This window comes from Papio anubis, chromosome 8, assembly GCF_008728515.1.
Source record: "Papio anubis isolate 15944 chromosome 8, Panubis1.0, whole genome shotgun sequence".
NCBI classification, from domain to species: Eukaryota; Metazoa; Chordata; class Mammalia; order Primates; family Cercopithecidae; genus Papio; species Papio anubis.
Window position 1 is genome coordinate 25,897,640 of NC_044983.1, and position 21,078 is coordinate 25,918,717.

At 42.7% G+C, this 21,078-nt stretch overlaps 1 long non-coding RNA gene across 2 annotated transcripts in view; it reads right to left on the reverse strand.

Annotated features, from left to right (window-relative positions):
- The window catches only part of LOC110743922, a 31,163-nt gene extending 10,953 nt beyond the window's left edge, over positions 1-20,210 (reverse strand). The window contains exons 1-3 of one of the 2 annotated variants that reach the window (XR_002523737.2): positions 18,282-19,134; positions 9,708-9,761; positions 5,399-5,697 (exon numbers count right to left, since the gene is read on the reverse strand). This is a non-coding gene — a long non-coding RNA (uncharacterized LOC110743922). Of the gene's footprint in view, positions 1-5,398; positions 5,698-9,707; positions 9,762-18,281; positions 19,135-19,952 lie in introns of those variants that run through there. The other variant, XR_002523738.1, reaches the window with a different exon arrangement.
- Positions 20,211-21,078: the final 868 nt, after the last annotated feature.

Consider the following 21,078-nt stretch of genomic DNA (forward strand, 5'->3'; position numbering starts at 1 on the left):
GGAAACAACAACAAACCCTATGCAATATTGATCAAGAAAATGAAAAAAGGCATAAGTACAGAATATTAGCAATGGAAAAGGTGACATTAAAAGGAAATATTATGAAAATTTGATGCCAATAATTTTGAAAACTTAGATGAAACAAACTAATTCATAGGAAAACATAACTCACTGAAACTGACTTAAGAAGTAAAAAACCTGAATAGGTCTGAAACCATTCAAGAAATTGAATCAGTGGTTTTAAATATTCCCACAAGGAAAACACCAGGCCCACATAGAAAGACCTACAAGCAAATTCTACCAAAACACTCAAAGAAGTCAAAATTCCAATCCAACACAAACTCTTCCTGAGAACTGAAAAAACAGAGCTCATCCCCTAACTTAATTTATGAGGGCAGAAAATCCTGTTATCCAAAGCGGAAAAGAAAATACCTAAATAGATGCAGAAAGGGCATTTAGTAAATTAAGCATCCATTTACAGTTTTTGAAAAGTCTTATCAAACTAGGAATAAAAGGGAACTTTTAGATCTAATAAATAGTATGTACCCAAAATGCCCACATCTTTCAGAAAGCTGAAGCAGTGGAAGTATTCCATTTAAAAGAACCAGACATGGCCGGGCGCGGTGGCTCACGCCTGTAATCCCAGCACTTTGGGAGGCAGAGGCAGGTGGATCACGAGGTCAGGAGATCGAGACCATCCTGGCTAACATGGTGAAACCCTGTCTCTACCAAAAATCAAAAAATTAGCCAGGTGTGGTGGCAAGCACCTGTAGTCCTAGATACTCGGGAGGCTGAGGCAGGAGAATGGTGTGAACCCGGGAGGTGGAGCTTGCAGTGAGCCGAGATCACGCCACTGTGCTCCAGCCTGGGCAACGGAACGACATTCCGTCTCAAAAAGAAAACAAACAAACAAACAAACAAAAAGAGAACCAGACATGACGTGCCCCCTGATATGATGCAATGGAAAGTACACACCACCACCTATGAAGTTGACTTGTCAAAAAAAGAAAGAACACAAAAGAAAATTACCCGAAGTGTAATCAAGCCTCTAGAACTATCTTCAGTTTAGAGGCAAGAGCTCCAAAGAAAGAAACATGTTAAACAACTCAATTTTTATGACTGGGGAGGTGCTGCCCAGTCAAACCCTGTAAAATCCAGTTTCTTCAACAAATAAACACATGAGAAATGAGAACAGAGGATGTTAAAGATTAAAAGAGACTTAAAGTTAATCCTCAAAAGTTTATTGAAAAAAGAGGACTTAAGAGATACATAACCATATGCAATGTGCGAACTGTGTTTAAATCTTTATTGCAATGTGCGAACTGTGTTTAAATCTTAATTAAACAAACCAACTTATAAATAAAAGTGGTTTTTTTTTGAGAAAATCATAGAAATTTGAATGCAGATTTTATTACTAGATTATGTTAAGAAATTATTGTTGCTGGGTGTGGCACTTTGAGAGGCTGAGGTGGGAGGACTCTTTGACCCCAGGAGTTAGAGATTAGCCTGGGCAACATAGGGAGACCCCTTCTCTACAAAAAAGGGAAAAATTAGCCAGGGGTGGAGGCGCACACCTGTAGTAGTCCCAGTTACTTAGAAGGCTGAGGTGGGAGGACTGCTTGAGCCTGGGAGGTCGAGGCTGCAGTGAGCTGTGATTGTGCCACTGCACTCCAGCCTGAGCGACAGGTGAGACTCTGTCTCTTAAAAAAAATACATACATACATACACACATATATATGTATACATAGGCAAACTTTAAAGACAAAAAAAAATAATAATACAAACAAGTATTTTAGTAAGAAACAAGGAGGACACAAGGCTTCTCTGTTCACTATCATGGGGCCTCCTGGGGGGCCAGGCTGCTGGTTCAACCATCTACACTGCACCTCCCTGGCTTCCACATATACCATTTATTTCTCCCTTGTTCTTTATTGCTCTGGGCTTAAATCCTGTCCATCCTGCAAACCCAGCTCAGACGCTGCCTATAGCAGGTAGCTGTTGTGTTAGTTTACGAATATCCACACCCTCTTCTTCAAGTAACAGCATGCCTATTTTCTGTTTATCTTCAACTTTTATTTTAAGTTCAGGGTACATGTGCAGGATGTACAGGTTTGTTGCATAGGGAAACATGTGCCGTGGTGGTTTGCTGCACAGATCAACCCATCACCTAGGTATTAAGCCCAGCATCCATTAGCTGTTCTTCCTGAGGCTCTCCCTCTCCCCACCCACCCCTTGACAGGCCCCAGTGTGAACAACAATCCTATTTTCTTTTGGATAAACACCTTTAATAACTTCATATGGTTCAAATGGGGCTGACCTCACCAACCACTTTCCCCCAGGGGTGGGCAGGTGACTCAGGTCTGACCAGTGATATCACCTTGATCGCAGGAACAGGCTTTTTACCCAGGCTGAACCAATTAGCCAAAGAGTGTTCACTCCCAGAATTTTGCTGGAAGTATTAGAAAAGAGGCACTTTGTCTTCTCTGGGTTGATAATTTAGAAGACTGAAAGCCTGGAGTTGTTGTGGCCATTTGCCTGAATAGGAGAGAAGACCCTACGTCAGAAAGAAGCCACCATAAGAAAAGTAGAGAAACAGAGCCTGATGCCAATATTAGAGTTTCTGAATACAGCCATACTTCCCCTGCGCTAGCCAGTCTCCTTCCTCAATCTTGCAGGATATTCATTAATAAAAGACCTTGGGTGAAGGAAGAGACAGAGAGAATAAGAAAGAGAGGGAGGAGAGAGAGAGAATGAGAGTAAGAAAGAGAGAAAGGCAGAGAGAAAAACGAAGGAAGGCAGGAAGAGAATGCATTGTCTTTAGAATCAAGAACAAGACAAAAGTCTACCTGCATTCACCACTTATTCAATACCGAACTGAAGATCTTATAAATTTCAATAAAGAAACATAAATGGTAAAAGGTACAGAGGGACTGACTCTATGGTGTCTGGCCCCAGAGGGGCAGAGGATGCTTAACTTAGAAAAAGAAAAGTAGGCCAGGCATGGTGGCCAACGCCTGTACTCCCAGCACTTTGGGAGGCCAAGGCAGGTGGATCACCTGAGGTCAGGTGGCTGGCTAACATAGCAAAACTTGTTTCTACTAAAAATACAAAAATTAGCTGGGTGTGGTGGCAGGCACCTGTAATCCCAGCTACTCGGGAGGCTGAGGTGGGAGAATTGCTTGGACCCGAGAGGCGGAGGTTGCAGAGAGCTGAAATCGTGCCACTGCACTCCAGCCTGAGTGACAAGAGTGAAACTCATCTCAAAAAAGAAAATGAAAATCAAGGAAGAACTAGGAATCTGATGGCTTCTTTAGTAACCAAGAGGAAGAACATTCTGGACAGGAATAGTAGGAGCTATTCCAAGAAACTTTCAACTATTCAAAAATATTTATTAACGTCTCCTGTATTTCGAGTATTCTAATGAAAAATGATAAACAGAACTGGATTATGTAACCAGTCTGTCCCTGTAATTAGTGGCCTGTGTATGGTTTGTACTCTACAATTATTTCCATCTTTGGGAAGGAATGATTTGTTGTATTCATGAAAGATGGTCAGTGATGACTTATGATGGGGAAGGAGGGGAAAAGTGAATAGAAAGCAACAGATAAATATAAAGGAAAAAAGCTAGAAGTCCTTGACATTAGCAATAAAAAAAAAAATCCGCCAGATGCAGTGATTCACACCTGTAATCCCAGCACTTTGGGAGGCTGAGGTAGGAGGATTATTTGGGTGCAGGAGTTCAAGGCTAGCCTGGGCAACACAGTGAGATTCTGTCTCTACAGAAAATCAAAAAGTGAGCTAGGCATGGTGGCGTGTGCCTATGGTCCCAGCTAAAGGCAAAAGGATTACTTGAGTCTGGGAGGTAGAGGTCAGGGGTAGGGAGAGAGCAAAATTTCGGAGCCTCTGAGACCTGGAGAGATAACGCGAACATACAAGATTTAACAGTGAATATGGCTATAGGGGCATTCAGGAAAGAATCCCTTAACCCAGTATTTTTCAGACTTGCTTAGGAAGGGAGCTCTTAGCTGCAACTTTAAACATCTAAAGTAGATTAGGGAGGGCCACACAGGGGGCTTTTAGGGTTCTGACAATATTTTATTTCTTGACCTGGGTGAAAGTTACACAGGTATTGGCTTAATAATTATTTTTCAACTGTACATACATGCGTATGTTTTTGTTATTTTCTAAAAGTATGATATATTTCACAGTGTTTTATAAGAAGGGGCTGGGGAGCTCTGTGTTTAAAGAGGCTCTCTGTAGCAGCCCCCAAGGCACCTACTTAGAACCTGGAATTCCATGGGAAATATCCTGAAAATGTTAGTGACCACAGCAAGTCAATCAGAGCAGGTCTGAAAATCCAAAGCGGAGTCTGGGAGGAGTGTGTGTGTCGAGGCAGCCTAAAAGCATCCTGAGAAGTGAGATGTGATAAACCAGTTCCGGAAGTGTCCACAGGAAATGGAGCCACTGTCTGGGTCCAGGGTCTAAGGACCCCCAGTTCCGACGGAAGGGCGGGCTTGTGGAGGCAGTGGGAACTAGTTTTGTTTCTCGAGAACCTGGAACGCTGAGAGCGAAAGGGCTTTATTCCAGGCTGGGGGTGGAAGTTCACACGGAAGAGGAATGAGGAAGGGAAACAGGGGCGGCTGATGAAAAGCGTGATTATCCTGAGCCGGTTCCAAGCTAAGCCAGTGACCCAATGCAATGCTGGGAATGCACTGAGCTGTGACCCACTCATATCTCATAACCTCCCCACAGCACAGAGGGCAGATCTGGGTGGGAGGACAGGATTACCAAGGCCCTGTCTTTGAAAACACAAGTGCTGTTGTGTTTGGATGTGGGTGTGTGAGCATCAAGAAAACACCTAATTGCTCTAGAATCTGGGAACCGCATGTTTGGGGATGGCCCAGCTGGGTCCTCGCAGGGCCCCAGGTCCTCGCAGAACCTAGTGGGATGGGAGACCTGGTGCTCTCTCAGCTGTGCTTACCCTGGGCCGGACCTAGCAGAGGATCCTTGGCCCATCCCAAAGACCAGTGTGGACCAGAGAGGCGGTTTATGTATTTATCATGAGCACAACTTCCTTCTAGGCTGGGCACAGTGGCTCAAGCTGGTAATCTTAGCACTTTGGGAAGCTGACCCAGGAGGACTGCCTGAGGCCAGGAATTCAAGACCAGCCTGGACAACATAGCAAGACCTCATTTCTACCAAAATAAATAAATACAATAAAGATTTTTTTAAACAACTTAAACTTCTAGAGACCAAATATCTGTATCTGTTATCCAGAGAGGCTACCTTTTCCAATATTAGAGTGCCCAAGAGACTGATCAGAAGTCACTGTGTTACTTTGGAATTTCTAGCCCCTTCTGATCTTGACACTCTGTGATAAAATACAGGCATTACTCACCTCCATGCCTCACCATGTTGTCGCAAGAACTGAGACAAACAGCATGTATCTTGGTATTTCTGACGGTTTCTTTCCATCAGACAGGGAGTCCACAGGCCAGCCCCACCTAGTCAGCACATGAGTAGCCTGTGTGCATTTAAAGAAGGGGGGCAAACATTGTCCGTATCTCAAAACGCTCGTGCCCTTGACTGCATCTTCATGTCTTCTCTCTCTTATTCTCTCCTTCTGTATCTCTCTGTCTCCCTCTTTCTCTCACACACATGACGTGATGTATGTTCAATGATATTTATTGAAGCAGTCTGTAATAGCAAAAGATTGTAAATTAACCTAAATTTCCATTAACAGGAGGCTACCTAAATTATGATACATCTCTCTAAGATGGAAAATTATGTGGCTGTTAAAAAGTAATAAGGCGAGCCGGGCGCGGTGGCTCAAGCCTGTAATCCCAGCACTTTGGGAGGCCGAGGTGGGTGGATCACGAGGTCAGGAGATCGAGACCATCCTGGCTAACATGGTGAAACCCCGTCTGTACTAAAAATACAAAAAACTAGCCGGGCGTGGTGGCGGGCGCCTGTAGTCCCAGCTACTAGGAGGCTGAGGCAGGAGAATGGTGTGAACCCGGGAGGCGGAGCTTGCAGTGAGCCGAGATCGCCACTGCACTCCAGCCTGGGCCACACAGCGAGACTCCGTCTCAAAAAAAAAAAAAAAAGTAATAAGGCAACTCTTTATGTGCTGATAAGGAATAATTTCAAAAATACATTTAAAAAGTTAAAAAGTTTTAAAAAGCAATGTGCAGAAGAGCTATCATTTGTGTGAAAAGTATAAATATATGCAGTTTAAAAAATTAATGTACAAGCCATGCTCTTGTTCTGTCACCCAGGCTATAGTGCAGTGGCAAGATCATAGCTCACTGCAACCTCAAATTCCTGGGCTCAAGGGATCCTCCCACCTTCGCCTGGCTATTGGCACACACCACCATGCCTGGCTAATTTTTTAATTTTCCGTGGAGACGAGGTCTCTGTATATTGCTCAGGCTAGTTCCAACCTCCCAGCATCAAGTGATCCTTCCTCCTTGGACTCCCAATGTGCTGGGATTACAGGCATAAGCCACCACGCCAGGCCATATGCATAGATGTTTTTAAATGCTGAAACTACCTTTGAAAAGATCCATAGAAGCCTGGTAATAGCAGCTGCCTTCGGAAAAGGGAACTGAAGATCAGATGAAGAAGGGAGAACAACGTTTCCCTGTATACTCTTCTGCCCCTTTTGAATTTTGTGAAATTTAAGCAATCATTTATATTTTAAAATATAAAAAAGTAAAGAAGGCAGGCTGCTTTCCAAAGCAAGGAGTATTTACATTTAATCCAGTTTGGGGAAAGCCTAGGAATTCATCAGTCCTCATTAGAAAGTACAGCTTTCTAGGGATCATGCATCTGGACCCCACCCCAACTCCAGTCTTACTTCCTTGGCCAGAGCAGCAGAATCTCAGAGAGATTCTTACTTCCTTTTACTTTCTTCTCTTTTTCAAACTGATTCCCTTCTTTTTGTGCTTGTCATGACATCGTGTTCATTTCAATATACTTTCCCAATATGCTAACGTTTCCAGCCTGACTGCTTGTTTCATCCTGATTATAGTTCACGTTGGCAGCCCCTGTGGAGCCAAGGGCAGGCTGGTTGCACCCACTGAACCGCTGTCTCTTTTGGGAAGTCCCTCCCTCTGCTGCGTTAATTCTACCTCTGGTGATTCCTGTAAATTTCAGTGCATAAATAGCCCTTTTGTCATGTAAGGGTTCTGTTCTTCCTGTTGACTTCATCCTCAATCCCTTTTCCTTCTAGACCTTGGGCTCATTTCCTTGTGTGTCCTATGATTCCCTTTCTGCACTTCTTAGTTACTCAAATCTCTGACCCTCTCAGCTAAGTTCTCCCACCCTTATCATTCACCAGTGCCTGATCACAAAGCCTCCCAGATCACTCAGGTTTCAGGTAGGAGGTTATCATAAAAGACCCCTAAGATCCAGCAATTCCAATAAGACAATGCTAGACCATGAGTCTACTTTCCTATGTATCTCCCGTCCTTCATTCTGTAAACCAAAAATAAACTTCCAAACCCCCTAAACAAAGGAATGGACCCCTCCTCTCAGCCAAGGACATTCCAAAATTAACCTGAAAAACCAGTTCAGACATAATGGGAAGGGGGAGTTGGACATACCTCATTATACCCTCCTCTCTTTGAAATTCAGGCACAACCACCAGCATTCACATTAAAACAGAGATCTTAAAACTGATAGAACAGGCCACGTCAGATGGCTCACACCTGTAATCCCAGCACTTTGGGTGGACCACCTGAGGTCGGGAGTTCGAGACCAGCCTGACCAACCCCCTGAAGGAGACGGGGGTTTCTCCTTCTCTAGGAAGGAGAGAAGGAGAAACCCCCTTCTCTACTAAAATTACAAAATTAGCCGGGTATGGTGGCACATGCCTGTAATCCCAGCTACTCAGGAGGCTGAGGCAGAAGAATTGCTTGAACCTGGGACGTGAAGATTGTGGTGAGCTGAGATCACATCATTGCATTCCAGCTTGGGCAACAAGAGTGAAACTCTGTCTCAAAAAAAAAAAACTGATAGAACAGACTATTTGTAGCAATAGGATACATCATGTGATAGCAGGTCCTGAAAGAAATCAATGTATTTTACCCCAAATATATATATCTGTTATGAATTTTGAAATGGTCCTGCAAAGCTGTCTCTTGTGGGGAAAATTTACATTTTGTAGAGAATCCTCTTTCCTTTCCAGATCTTTCCCTGATCCAGGAGAGAATTAACTAAGTGTCTGGTATCTTTTTAAGTCTGATTAAAAAAAAAAAAAAAATTACAATGTATTCTCTCTGAAGCCTGCTACCTGGAAGCTTCATCTACATAATAAGAACGTCGGCCTGCACAACCCCTTATCTTAACCCAGACACTCCTTTCTATTGATTCCAGGTCTTTAGATAATAACTTAACTCTTTCAATCAGAAAACCTTAATCTAGGCTGGGTATGGTGGCTCACACCTGTAATCCCAGCACCTTGAGAGGCTTAGGCAGATAGATCACTTGAGGCCAGGAGCTCGAGACCAGCTCAGCCAACATGGCAAAACACTGTCTCTACAAAAAAATACAAAAATTAGCCAAGTGTGGTGGTGTGCACTTGTAGTCCCAGCAACTTGGGAGGCTGAGGCAGAGAATCACTTAAACCCAGGAGGCAGAGGCTGTAGTGAGCCAAGATCATGCCACTGCACTGCAGCTTGGGGAACAGAGAGAGATTCTGTCTCAAAAGAAAAAAAAAAAGAAATAAAAGAAAATCTTTACCCACCTATAACCTGAAACCCTCCCCAACTTTAGGTTGTCCTGCCTTTCTGGATCAAACCAATGTATACCTTATATGTATTGATTAATGTCTTAAGTCCTCCTAAAATGTATGAAACCAAACTGTAGCCTGACAACATCGAGCACATGTTCTTAGGACCTCTTGAGACTGTGCCTCTGGCCATAATCACTCATATTTGGCTCAGAATAAATATCTTCAAATATTTTACAGAGTTTAAAATTCCAACTTCATGAGTCAGGGAACTACTTACCTTTTGATCACATTTCTTAACTGACTCTTTCTGGGGAGAGACTGTTATAGAGTGGAAAGAGTTCTGATTTGAGCTGGAGAGATGTTGGTTTTGTAAAAAAAAAATATAGAAAATTCTAAGGCTCCCCGAACTATCTGAATGGATCACTCCTCTCAGCCAAAGGCATTCCGGAATTACATAAAAATCTTGGTCAGGCCATGATGGAAGTGGGGGTTGGACATGCCTCATTATATCTCTTACCATTAATATCAACACAGATCTTAAGTCTGATAAGAAACATTTACAGTAAATTCTGTCTAAAGCCTGCTACTTGGAGGCTTGATCTGCATGATAAAAACCAGATCTCCACAACCCCTTCTTGTAATCCAGACATTCCTTTCTACTGACAATAACTCTTTCAACCAATTGCCAGTCAGAAAGTGTTTAAATCTACCTTTAAGACCTGGAAGCCCCTCCTTCAAGTTGTTCCACCCTTCCAGATAGAACAAATGTATATCTTACAGGTATTGATTGAAGAATTATGTCTCCCTAAAAGGTATAAAAGCCAGCTGTATCCGACTACAAGTCGTCAGGACCTCCTGAGGCTATGTCATGGGTGCATGCTTAACCTTGACAAAATAAACTTTCTAAATTAACTGAGACCTGTCTCAGTTATTTTGGGTTCACAATTTGAATCCTTGCTCTGTTGCTTACCAGGTGTGTGGTCTTGGACATGTTACCTCTGCCTCATTGAACTCCGTTTTCTTTCTGAAAAATGAAAGTAAGAATTCTTACTTCATAGGGGAATAATGAGGATTAAATCAGATTTCTACGTAAAGAGTATATTTTATGCCTGGACTCAGAGTCAATGCTTAGCAAAGGTAGTTCTCTCCCACTGAATATCCTCCAGCCTTATTCTTCCAACTTCATTCTACGGAAAATATGCCACATACACTCTTATCAGCATACGCAGGAACACCTGCCATGTGCTCATGTATATACAAACTGATCTACACAGAGATATAGAGATACATATTTATATGGCCCAAGAAACAAGAAATTTAAAAAATAATAATTTTAAAAATACAGTAATGACATATGTTATCCTATTTTAATATCCTAGGAAAGAAGGTAAGGTGAGGAAAACCATGTGTTGAAGAAGAAAGGAATGAGCAGGGAGTTAAGGAAATGGACAGTTGAGAAGCAGAATTAGGGGAGTGTATGGGAGTAAGAAGTACACGGAACTCTGATCAGCAAGAAGCTTACCTCCATAATAATTTGGTATGTACAGGTGGTTTATGACCTAATTTGTGAACTTGACCCATCCAGGATAGCAGAAGACATGGAGGAGGAATGAAAGTTGACCACAGAAAGACAGAGATTTGTGCCTATAGATGGCCTACTAGGAGATGACCCCTTGCTGAGCTGGGGAGTCAAGAATTCAGAGTTTGGGGTAGCTGAAGCAACTGGAATCTGAAGGGCAAGGCATTGTGAAGAAGAGAGAGACGTGCAGGGAAGGGACCCTACAGTTGTAGGTTTGGGTCACCCATGGGGTCTTAGATGAGGGTTTGGCTGCACATGCACAATGTATGACCGTGTAGGATTACCAGAGAGGCTGATAAGGAGTTAGAAATTGAATAGAATATAAGAGATAAAGAAGTCCTGGGGATATTGGAGATCCAGACCAGCCAGAATGGAGAGATGCCATTAACACCTTGTTATATCTCAAGCATCAGACTGAGACATCACAGAAGCTGTGCTTTAGGAGTAAGGACTACACCCTAGAGTATGGCCTATTATAGATCCGCCCTAAAAACAAACTAACTAACTAAAGCCAAGCCCTGAAATAAATCTGAGTTTGGAGGTTGAGTGCTATGAAGTCAGAAGGTCTGGGTTTTTCACAGATTTGCCATAACAAAGCATGAAATACAGTCAAGACAAGTTCAGGGGGATCAGCTAGTGACTGAAGTGTATGCAAGACCAAAAATTAATGTTCTTCATGAGTAAATAACAGACTCCATAGTTTCTAAAGCATGTCCTTGACACACTTAGAGAATTGACACACAATAGAAAATAAAAAATTTCTAACTATAGGGAAAAAAAACAGAAAAATGTGACCCATTGTCAAGAAAAAAGTTAGGCAATAGAAATGAATCCAGAGGTGACCTAAATATTAGCAGACAAACACTAAAATATAATATGTTCAAAGAACTAAAGGAAAATGTGGTCATAATGAGTGACAAAATAGGGAATCTCAGCAGAGAATTGGGAGTTATAAAAAAGAACAAATGGAAATTCTAAAATTGAAAATTACAATAAATAAAATAAAACATTTACTGAATGAATTTAATGGCACATTGGAAATGAAAAAAAAAGTCAGTAAACTTGAAGACAAATCAAGAGAATCTATCCACACTAAAGAATGAAGAAAAAATACAGTAGAAAAATAAACAGAACTTCATGGGCATATGGGAAAATATCAAATATTCTAACATACATGAAATTGGACACTCAAAAAAAACTTTGAGGAGAAATACAAACAAAAATCACGCTTATGCACCTACTACTCAAAACCAGGAATAAAGATTTTTTTTTAATTGAATTTTTTTTTTTTTTTTTGAGACAAGATTTTGCCCAGGCTGGAGTGCAGTGGCATGATCATAGCTCACTGTGGCCTTGAACTCCTGGGCTCAAGCAATCCTCCTGCCTCAGCCTCCCAAGTAGCTGGGACTAAAGGCACATGCCACTATGCCTGGTTAATTTTAATTTTTTTTGTAGAGACAAGGTTTTGCTGTTTTTGTAGAGACAAGGTTGCTGAGGCTGGTCTTGAGCTCCTGGCCTCAAGCAATCCTCCCACCTTGGCCTCCCAAAATGCTGGGATTACAGGCATGAGCCATCATGCCTGGCCAAGAGAAAATATTTAAAACAGTTAGAAAATGAAAGCACATACAGAGGAACACTGTTATTAAAAACACTGAATCTCATCAGAAATAGTAGAAATCTTTGAATCAGTATTTTTTGTTTTGTTTTGCTTTGCTTTTAAATTTTTTTGGAGACAGAGTCTCACTCTGTCGCCCAGGCTGGAGTGCTGCAGCAAGGCTCACTGCAGCCTCAAACTTCTGAGCTCAGGCAATCCTCTTGTGTCTGCCTCCCAAGTAGCTAGGACTACAGGTGCCTGCCAACACACCTGGCTAATTTTTTTTTTTTTTTTTTTTCCTGTAGAGACAGGTTCTCACTCTTGCCCAGGCTGGTCTCAAACTGCTGATCTCAAACTATTGGCCTCAAGTGATCCTCCTGCCTCAGCCTCCCAAAGTGCTGAGATTATAGGCCCTTTGAGATTGTAGGTGAACCACTGAGCCCAGCCAGTTTGTTTCTGTTTTACATATATTTTATGATTCTATTTATATGAATTGTCCAGAAAAGGCAAATCTAGAAAGACAGAAAGTAGATTAGTTATTGCCAGGGGTGGGGATGGGAATGGAGAATGACTATCATTGGGCATGAGGTTTCTTTTTGAGGTGATGAAAATGTTCTAAAATGATATTATGGTGATGGTTGCACAGTTGTATAAATGAACTAAAAATCATGGAATTATACACTTAAAATGGGTGAATTTTATGGTATGTAAGTTGTATCCTGAATAAACCTGATTTAAAAAAAGAAAAAAGAAACAACAACCTGAGATAACCATCAGAGGATTTCTTCATGGTGGACACTCAGTGTCTATAAAAGGCATCCTTTCTTCCAGTATGTTCTAAGGCAGTTCACTTTCCAGAGCGAATGGAAGATGGTGGATGGGGCCTCAGCAGATGCAGCCTGCAGCTGCTCAGTGAGAGCATGCATGATGACATCGTTCTCTAGTTTATAGCCCATGTCATCTAAATTCTCCTTATCAAGCATCACTGAGGCCTCTGAGCAGGAATCCCACGCCTGTATTTCCTGAGATGCTCTGTAACTCATGTTGCAGATGTGGTCTGAGGCATCAACACTACTGAGAAGCCTGCAGACTTAGGGGAAATGGAGCTGAACAGTTGCTGTTTTTGTTTCTCTAGTACTTCATTTGGACCCAATTCTAGCAACAGGACTTTCTTGTCATGAAAGTAAATATCATATCCCACTCTGCCCTACTCAGAGCCCCACTAGGCCTGCATTGGGCAGTGCTTCCAGAGAGAACCCTCCTGATATGGTTTGGCTGTGCCTCCACCCAAATCTCATCTTGAATTATAGATCCCATAATTCCTATGTGTTGTGGGAGGAACCGGGGGAGATACTTGAATCATGGGTGTGGTTTCCTCATACTGTTCTCCTGGTAGTGAATAAGTCTCACAAATCTGATGGTTTTACCAGGGGAAACCCCTTTCTCTTGGTTCTCACTCTTTGCCTGCCATCATCCGTGTAAGACGTGCCTTTGCTACTTGTTTGCCTTCCACCATGATTGTGAGGCCTCCCCAGCCATACAGACCTGTGAGTCCATTAAACCTCTTTCCTTTATAAATTACCCAGTCTCGGGTATGTCTCTATTAGCAGTGAGAGAACAGACTAATATACCTCAAACCCCACATCACCTCTGCTATATCCTCGGAACTGGAAATCTGAAATATTTGATATTTTAAAAAGAAAATACTGTTAACAACAAAATTTTATATCCAGTGAAAACAGTCTTCAGTAATGAGAGGAAAACAAAGACATTTTCAGATCAATGAAAGCTCACAGAATTCATAGCCAGTGTATCTGTACTATAAAAACTGCTAAAGGGTATTATTTATGTTAAGAGGAAACAGAAACTTGGATCTGCAAGGAGTAGAGAGCAGCAGAAGTGGTAAATTAGCACATAAATATTAAAATGCATGAACTTTTTTCTCTCTGAATTTTCTTGAGAGACAACTGACTACTGTAAGGCAAGATTATTTTAAGACTATTTTAAGATAAGACTGGAGATTGGATTTATAATGTGTCAAGTTGATATGACAACAAGAGCACTAGGGATGGCTAATTGCAAATTTAATGGTGGAAGACTAAATGTTTTCCCTTATAAACCAGAAATAAGGCAAGGATCTCATCTCCTACCACTTTTATTCTATTTGACTGGAGGTCCTCCCCAGTGAAATAAGACAAACAAAGAAATAAATATTGGAAGGAAAAATATAAAGCTGTCTTTATTCCCAGACTGCATAGTTGTTTATATAGAAAATCCTAGGGAATTTACAAGAAAATAACAATTATTAAAAAGTGAATTTACCAATGTCATAATATAGAAGGCCAATATACAAAAACCCATTGCATCTCTATACACTAGGAGCAAAATTTAGAAAATTAAAATTAAGTAACCATTTAGCAATAGCATAAAAATATAAAATACATAGGAATTAATGTAGTAAAGGATGGGCATGACCTTTATAGTAAAAACTATAGAATATTGCTGAAATTTTTAAAGATCTTTATAAATGTGTATATATACACATCTAGATATAGATGTGTATATATATAGATATATGTGTGTGTATATATATAGATATATGTGTGTATATATATGTGCACATCTATATCTAGATGTGTATATATATGTATTTCATTATGTATAGATATAGATGTGTATATATATATGTATTTCATGTTCATGTATAAGAAAACTCACAATAACAAGACGTTCATTTTCCTATATTCTTCTACAGATTCTACATATTTCCAATAAAAATCCCAGTAGCCTTCTTTTTCTTTCTTTCTTTTTTTTTAAGTGACAAGGTCTTGCTCTGTCACCCAGGCTGGAGTGCAGTGGCGTGATCATAGCCCACTGCAGCCTCGACTTCCTGGGCTCAAGTGACCCTCCCACCTCAGCTTCATGAGTTGTTGGGATAACAGTCGTAAGCCACTGTGCCAGGCCTCAGCAGCCTTCTTTTTAAAGAAACTGACAGGCCGGGCGCGGTGGCTCAAGCCTGTAATCCCAGCACTTTGGGAGGCCGAGACGGATGGATCACGAGGTCAGGAGATCGAGACCATCCTGGCTAACACGGTGAAACCCCGTCTCTACTAAAAAAAATACAAAAAACTAGCCGGGCGAGGTGGCGGGCGCCTGTAGTCCCAGCTACTCGGGAGGCTGAGGCAGGAGAATGGCGTAAACCCGGGAGGCGGAGCTTGCAGTGAGCTGAGATCCGGCCACTGCACTCCAGCCTGGGCGACAGAGCGAGACTCCGTCTCAAAAAAAAAAAAAAAAAAAAGAAACTGACAAAACTGATTCTAAAAATGTATATAAAAGTGCAAAGGATCTAGAAAATCCACAGAATTTTGAAGCTTTCAGTTGGAGGGCCTATACTACATGATATAAGACGTTCTCTAGGTCAGTCATGGAGGCTCACACTTGCAATCCCAGCACTTTAGGAGGCTCAGGCAGGAGGATCACTTGATCCCAAAAGTTCCAGACCAGCCTGGACAATACAGTGAGACCCCAACTCTACAAAAAATAAAAATTTTAAATTTCAGAAAATAAGAAAAGACTTACTCTAAAGCAGCAGTAATTAAGACAATGAGATAATGGTGTAAGGACAGACATATAGATCAATTTAACCACACTGAGATCCAGAAATAGATTTACACATATAAATCAACTGATTTTCCCCAAAGACACCAATGATTTCAATAAGGAAAGAAAAGTCTTTTCAACAAACGATTTTTATATGCAAAAAACAAAATTTGATACTACCTTATATAATACACAAAAATTCATCTGATATGGACCACAAACCTAAATGTAAAAACTAAATCTATAAAACTTATTAAAAAATACGTAAGATGGCCAGGCGCGGTGGCTCACGTCTGCAATCCCAGTATTTTGGGAGGCCAAGGTGGGTGGATCACGAGGTCAGGAGATCGAGACCACAGTGAAACCCCGTCTCTACTACAAATACAAAAAAAATTAGCCGGGCATGGTGGTAGGAGCCTGTAGTCCCAGCTGCTCAGGAGGCTGAGGCAGGAGAATGGCATGAACCCCGGAGGCGGAGCTTGCAGTGAGCCAAGATCGTGCCACTGCACTCCAGCCTGGGCGACAGAGCGAGACACCGTCTCAAAAAAAAAAAAAAAAAGTAAGATAATTTTCATGACTTTATAAAATATGGTCATGAAAGTCACAAGCCATAAGAGAAAAACCTTGATAAACTGGATTGTATCAAAATTAAAACTCTCTGTTCTTCAAAATATTCCTTTAAGAACATGAAAAGAAAAAAAATCCCAGAATAAGAGAAAATATTTGCAATACATATATGAGACAAAGGACTTGCTTTCAGGATACATAAAGAGCTCATACACCTCAATAAGAAAAAGACATGCAGCTCAAATTAAAGATGGGCAAAAGTCCCAGAACTTTGGGAGGCCAAGGTGGGCAAATCACTTGAGGCCAGGAGTTCAAGAACAGCCTGGCCAACATGGTGAAACCCTGTCTCTACTAAAAATACAAAAATTAGCTGGGCATGATGGTGGGTGCCTGTAGTCCCAGCTACTTAGAAGGCTGAGGCAGGAGAATCGCTGGAACCCAGGAGGCAGAAGTTGCAGTGAGCTGAGATTGCACCACTGCACTCCAGCCTGAGCAACAGAGTAAAACTCCACCTCAAAAAAAAAAAAAAAAAAAAGGATGAAAGACATGAACAGACATTTTGCAAAAGAAAGTATATGAATGACCATGTAAGCACATGAAAAAGTGTTCCAGCTTCATTAATCATCAGGGAAATGCAAACAAAACCACTCTGAGATACCACTAGAATGGCTAAAATTTCAAAAACCAGCAATACCAAATTTGTGAGGATGTGGAGCAACCGGAACTCTCATGCATTAACGGTGAAATTGTAAAGTGGTACAACCCTTTTGGAAAAGTTAGGTGATTTCCTATAAATCTGAACACATACTTAATCTACAATCCAGCAATTTCACTTCTGAGTGTTTACCCAAGAGAAATGAAAACATTTATCTATACCAAAATTTGTACATAATATTCATAACAGCCTTGTCCATAATAGCAAAAACTGGAAACAAGTCAAATGTTCATCAATAGGCAAATGCATGGAAAACTTATGATAAATCCATACTAACCAGTTAAAAAAAAAAAAAAGAACAAACTAGTGATATGCAAACCAACTTGGATAAATCTCAAAAGCACGTTGAGCAGAGGAAGTCACACTCAAAAGAGTACAGACTGTATTATTCCATTGAGATAACATTCTAGAACAGCTAAAATGAATCTATAGTTACAGAAATCAGATAAATGGTTACCTGGGATGGGATGGTTAGGATGAGATTGACTACTGCAAAAGAGAAACAGGGTAGTTTCTGGGGTGCTATAAATATTTTGATTGATGTTAACAGTTACATGAGTGTATACATTGGTCAAAATTCATCAAAGTCTACATTGAAGTGTATGCATTGTATTATATGTAAATTATGCCTCAGTACAGTAGATTTTAAAAAATTTTTTCTCATAGCTGCCCATTGAACACAGGTGTCATCATGGCAAGACATTTCCTAGCTGAGAGATGCTTTTTCATTTTTTCATTCAAAAAGTAGCTTTTTCCTTCCTACCTTCCTTCCTTCCTTCCTTCCTTCCTTCCTTCCTTCTTTCCTTCCCTTCCTCCCTCCCGCCCTCTTCCCTCCCTCCCTCCCTCTCTTCTTTCTCTCTTTCCTTCCTTCCTTCCTTCCTTCCTTCCTTCCTTTCTTTCTTTCCTTCCTTCCTTCCTTCCTTCCTGCCTGCCTTCTTTCTTTCCTTCTTTCATGGCGTGGTCTTGCTCTGTCACCTAGGCTGGAGTGCAGTGGTGTGATCATAGCCAATAGAGGGTGCACAGGCATGGGAGCTCAGGTGAGGCAGAGAGCTGAGCTCACCTGAGCTCCCATGCCTGTGCACCCTCTATTACACCACTCATATGTCTACCATTGTTTGCAGATCATGAGCTGCTTGATGACTGATACTAAGGTGACCAGCCAACCAAGCATGCCCCGAACCAAGGGGTTTCCTGGGCTTCCTGAGCTAAAGGATGTTCAGTGCTAAAGCTGGGAGGCCCAGGCAAATGGGTATGATGGGTCACCTTATCTAAGACCTTGTGCTACTCATCTCTGAAACCATTCCCAGGCTTAGCCCCCTATCAGGTGGGTGATGTATGCTCAGTAAATGTTTCCTGAAAGCCTGGAATATGTGTGAGTAGGACATTTGAAATTCTCCTTTGGTTTCCCCATGCAAACTGAGGCCTAGAGTGAGAAAGCCAAGTGTAGTGGCAGATCCTGCCCCAGACACCAGGCTCACTTGCGTCCTACCTAGGGCGCCAGCCTCTCTCCCATGCCCTTGGGTGTTCCGGAAGGCAGATAAACAACTGACTTCAAGTCCTATTTAAGTTTTATGGAGTAGCCAAGGTCTTCCAGGGCTCCATCTCCAGGAAGCCCCCTCCCTGCTGCCTGGCCGGCTCTTCTTCTGGTGAAGTCATCCGACCCCAAGTGGCCCACAGTTTCCTTTCTCTCCACACCTCCCAAACCCGCTGCCCAGTGCTGGCACTGCCTGGGATTACTGCTGACCTTTCAGGGCTGTTTGCTCAGAAAGTGCCTTTATGTCAACACAAACAGCCTTCAGTTTTGCCAGGACCTGGCTCCTTTTCTCCCTGGGGTCTAGGGTAGAAAAATAATAACCAGTGGTAAGGAGAGTGAGCCACAGGGGAGTGACCCTGCATCCCTGGACCTTGGGTCTCTGTCCTTTCAGGCCTGTCCCTCAGGGCCTCCTTTGTCAGAACTCAGTTCAGTGGGGAGAGGGTACCGGGGAGGCAGCGGCTTTAAACAATGCCACAGTGTCTGGCAGGGAGCTGCGTGCTTGACCTGATTAGGCTCAGTGAGCCCGGGGGAGGGAGGGAGTGAAGGCAGGCTTGGGAAAGTGTTTCCATCCCCACCCAACAGACTTTGCTTCCTTGTGTCTCTGCCAAGACCTCTTTTTGGGGAGGAAAGGCCGAATCGCCTCATTTCTGCAGGGGCACCGTGGCCTCACTCCTCTAAGCCTGGGTAAGCTCTTTGACCTGCCTGTCCCCCTCCCTCTTGTCTTTCCTTCTCACCAACCAGCTCCCAAACAGAGAGTGTTTTTCACACTCGAAGCTCTCCCTCCTCAGGCCCTGCCAGGCCTGAAGCTGGGCCCAGAGGCCAGCTGGCACCCACATGAAAGGCCTTCCTGTCGAGAACCGGCATGGAACCCAGAGCCTCAAGGCTGCCCACACCGCAGCCCTGGCCCAGGGTCCTGAGCACAGGGCCACGGAAACTTGGCCACAAGGCTCTGGGGAAAAAAACAGCCTGAGCCGCACAGGAGAGGAGCCTCCCATCCCCGCAGCCTCGCTGGGCACATCAAGGGAGAAAGCGCCCTGCCCAGAATCCTTTGAACATGAAGCCGCAGCACCTGCACCTGGCAGAGGACCCGGGAACCAGGGAATCGTGCTGGGGGCAGCACTTGGGGTTTGTTAGTGCAGGTGGAGAAAAAACAGGAGTGTAGCAATTTCCAATCCATCAGCAGAAAAAAGTGAAAGCTGAGAAGTCAGGGTGACGCTGGAGGGGACAGGAGGGGATGGCTGGGTGGGCCCAGAATCGAGGTCTGATTTGCAAAATGGTGGCAAAAGGCAACAGGCTGGGGCTCCCTTGATAGAAAAACCTGGTCTCCCAACCTGCAATGGGTGTGGTTATCGAATGCACAGCCAGGCCTGTTCCCAGGATGCAGGTGCAGTCTGGGGAAACTGAGACCAGGGTTGGGGGTGATCTGTTCAAGGTCACACAGCACATTCAAGATGGGGCTTGAACTACAAACCCAGGACTCCTGACCTGGAAAGAATTTCCTAGTAGGTTCTTGAGGGTTCATTCTTGGACAGAAATCTGGGAGAAACTACAGCAAAATGGTAACAATGTGATTGTGGGTAACTTAAAGTTTGTGGTTTTGTATGTGGTGTTTTGTTTTTTGCTTACCTGTGCTTTCTACTTTTTCTTTTCTTCTTTTTACAGTGAGAAAAAAATACCTGTGGAAAAAAACATATTATAAAGGAAAATAAGAGTTTTGATGAAATGATACACTACACATAAGGTGTTAAGCAGGATGACGGGCTGGCATTTAATAATGGATAAATAAAGGTTAAAAGTAATTAGCTTAAAGGGAGAGAGGGCAAGGAAGAGGAAGCAGAAGGAAGGGAGAAAGGGGAAAGAGGAACATCCAAAGTGAAGAAGAAGTCAAAGCTAAAGGAAAGGAGTGAAAGAGGAAAAGGAGAAAGAATATTAATAAGAAAAGTGAATATTCTTGGCCAGGTGCAGTAGCTTGCATCTGTAATCCCAGTGCTTTGGGAGGCAGAGGCAGGAGGATCACTTGAGCCCAGGAGTTTGAGACCAGTGTGGGCAACACAGCAAGACCTTGTCTCTACAAAAAATGAAAAAATTAACCAGGCTTAGTGGCATGCATCTGTAGTCTCAGCTACTCAGGAGGCTTAGGAGGAAGGATTGCTTGAGCCCAGGAGGTTGAGGCTGCAATGAGCTATGATTATGCCACTGCACTCCAGCGTGGGTGACAGAGCAATACCCCACTTCAAAATGTATAATAATAATTTTAAAGAATAAATTTAATTTTTTAAAAAAGTGAATATTTTCATGGATTCCTGGATCTCAGTGCTGCCTCACAAAGACAAAATAAGTATCAAAGTATCAGTCATCAAATTAGCACACCCCTCACCTTCCTTCAGGTCCATGTGAAAGACCCTGGGTTGGGCTGGACTAGAGGGAAGCTTCCGGAACTAGCTGTGGTTCCAGCTGTGAAGATAGTTAGATGGTTACTAACAGCATTCACAGAGCGTCTGCAATGGGGGTTGTTTCGTATGTCTAGTTTCTAGGATTCCATCACACACACACACACACACACAAACCCACACCCAGAAGACACTGGGCACCTCGTTTCAGAAGCGTCGTGGCTCCTGTTTGGAAATGAGTGTTCTACGTATCCTCTCTGGAGGGAGGCTGAGCTAGAGATGGGAGGGCATCTTCGCTGCCAGCGCCCTGCAGGGTAATCCAACCATTCTTGGTGACATCATGTTTTCTGAGTGGATGTTTG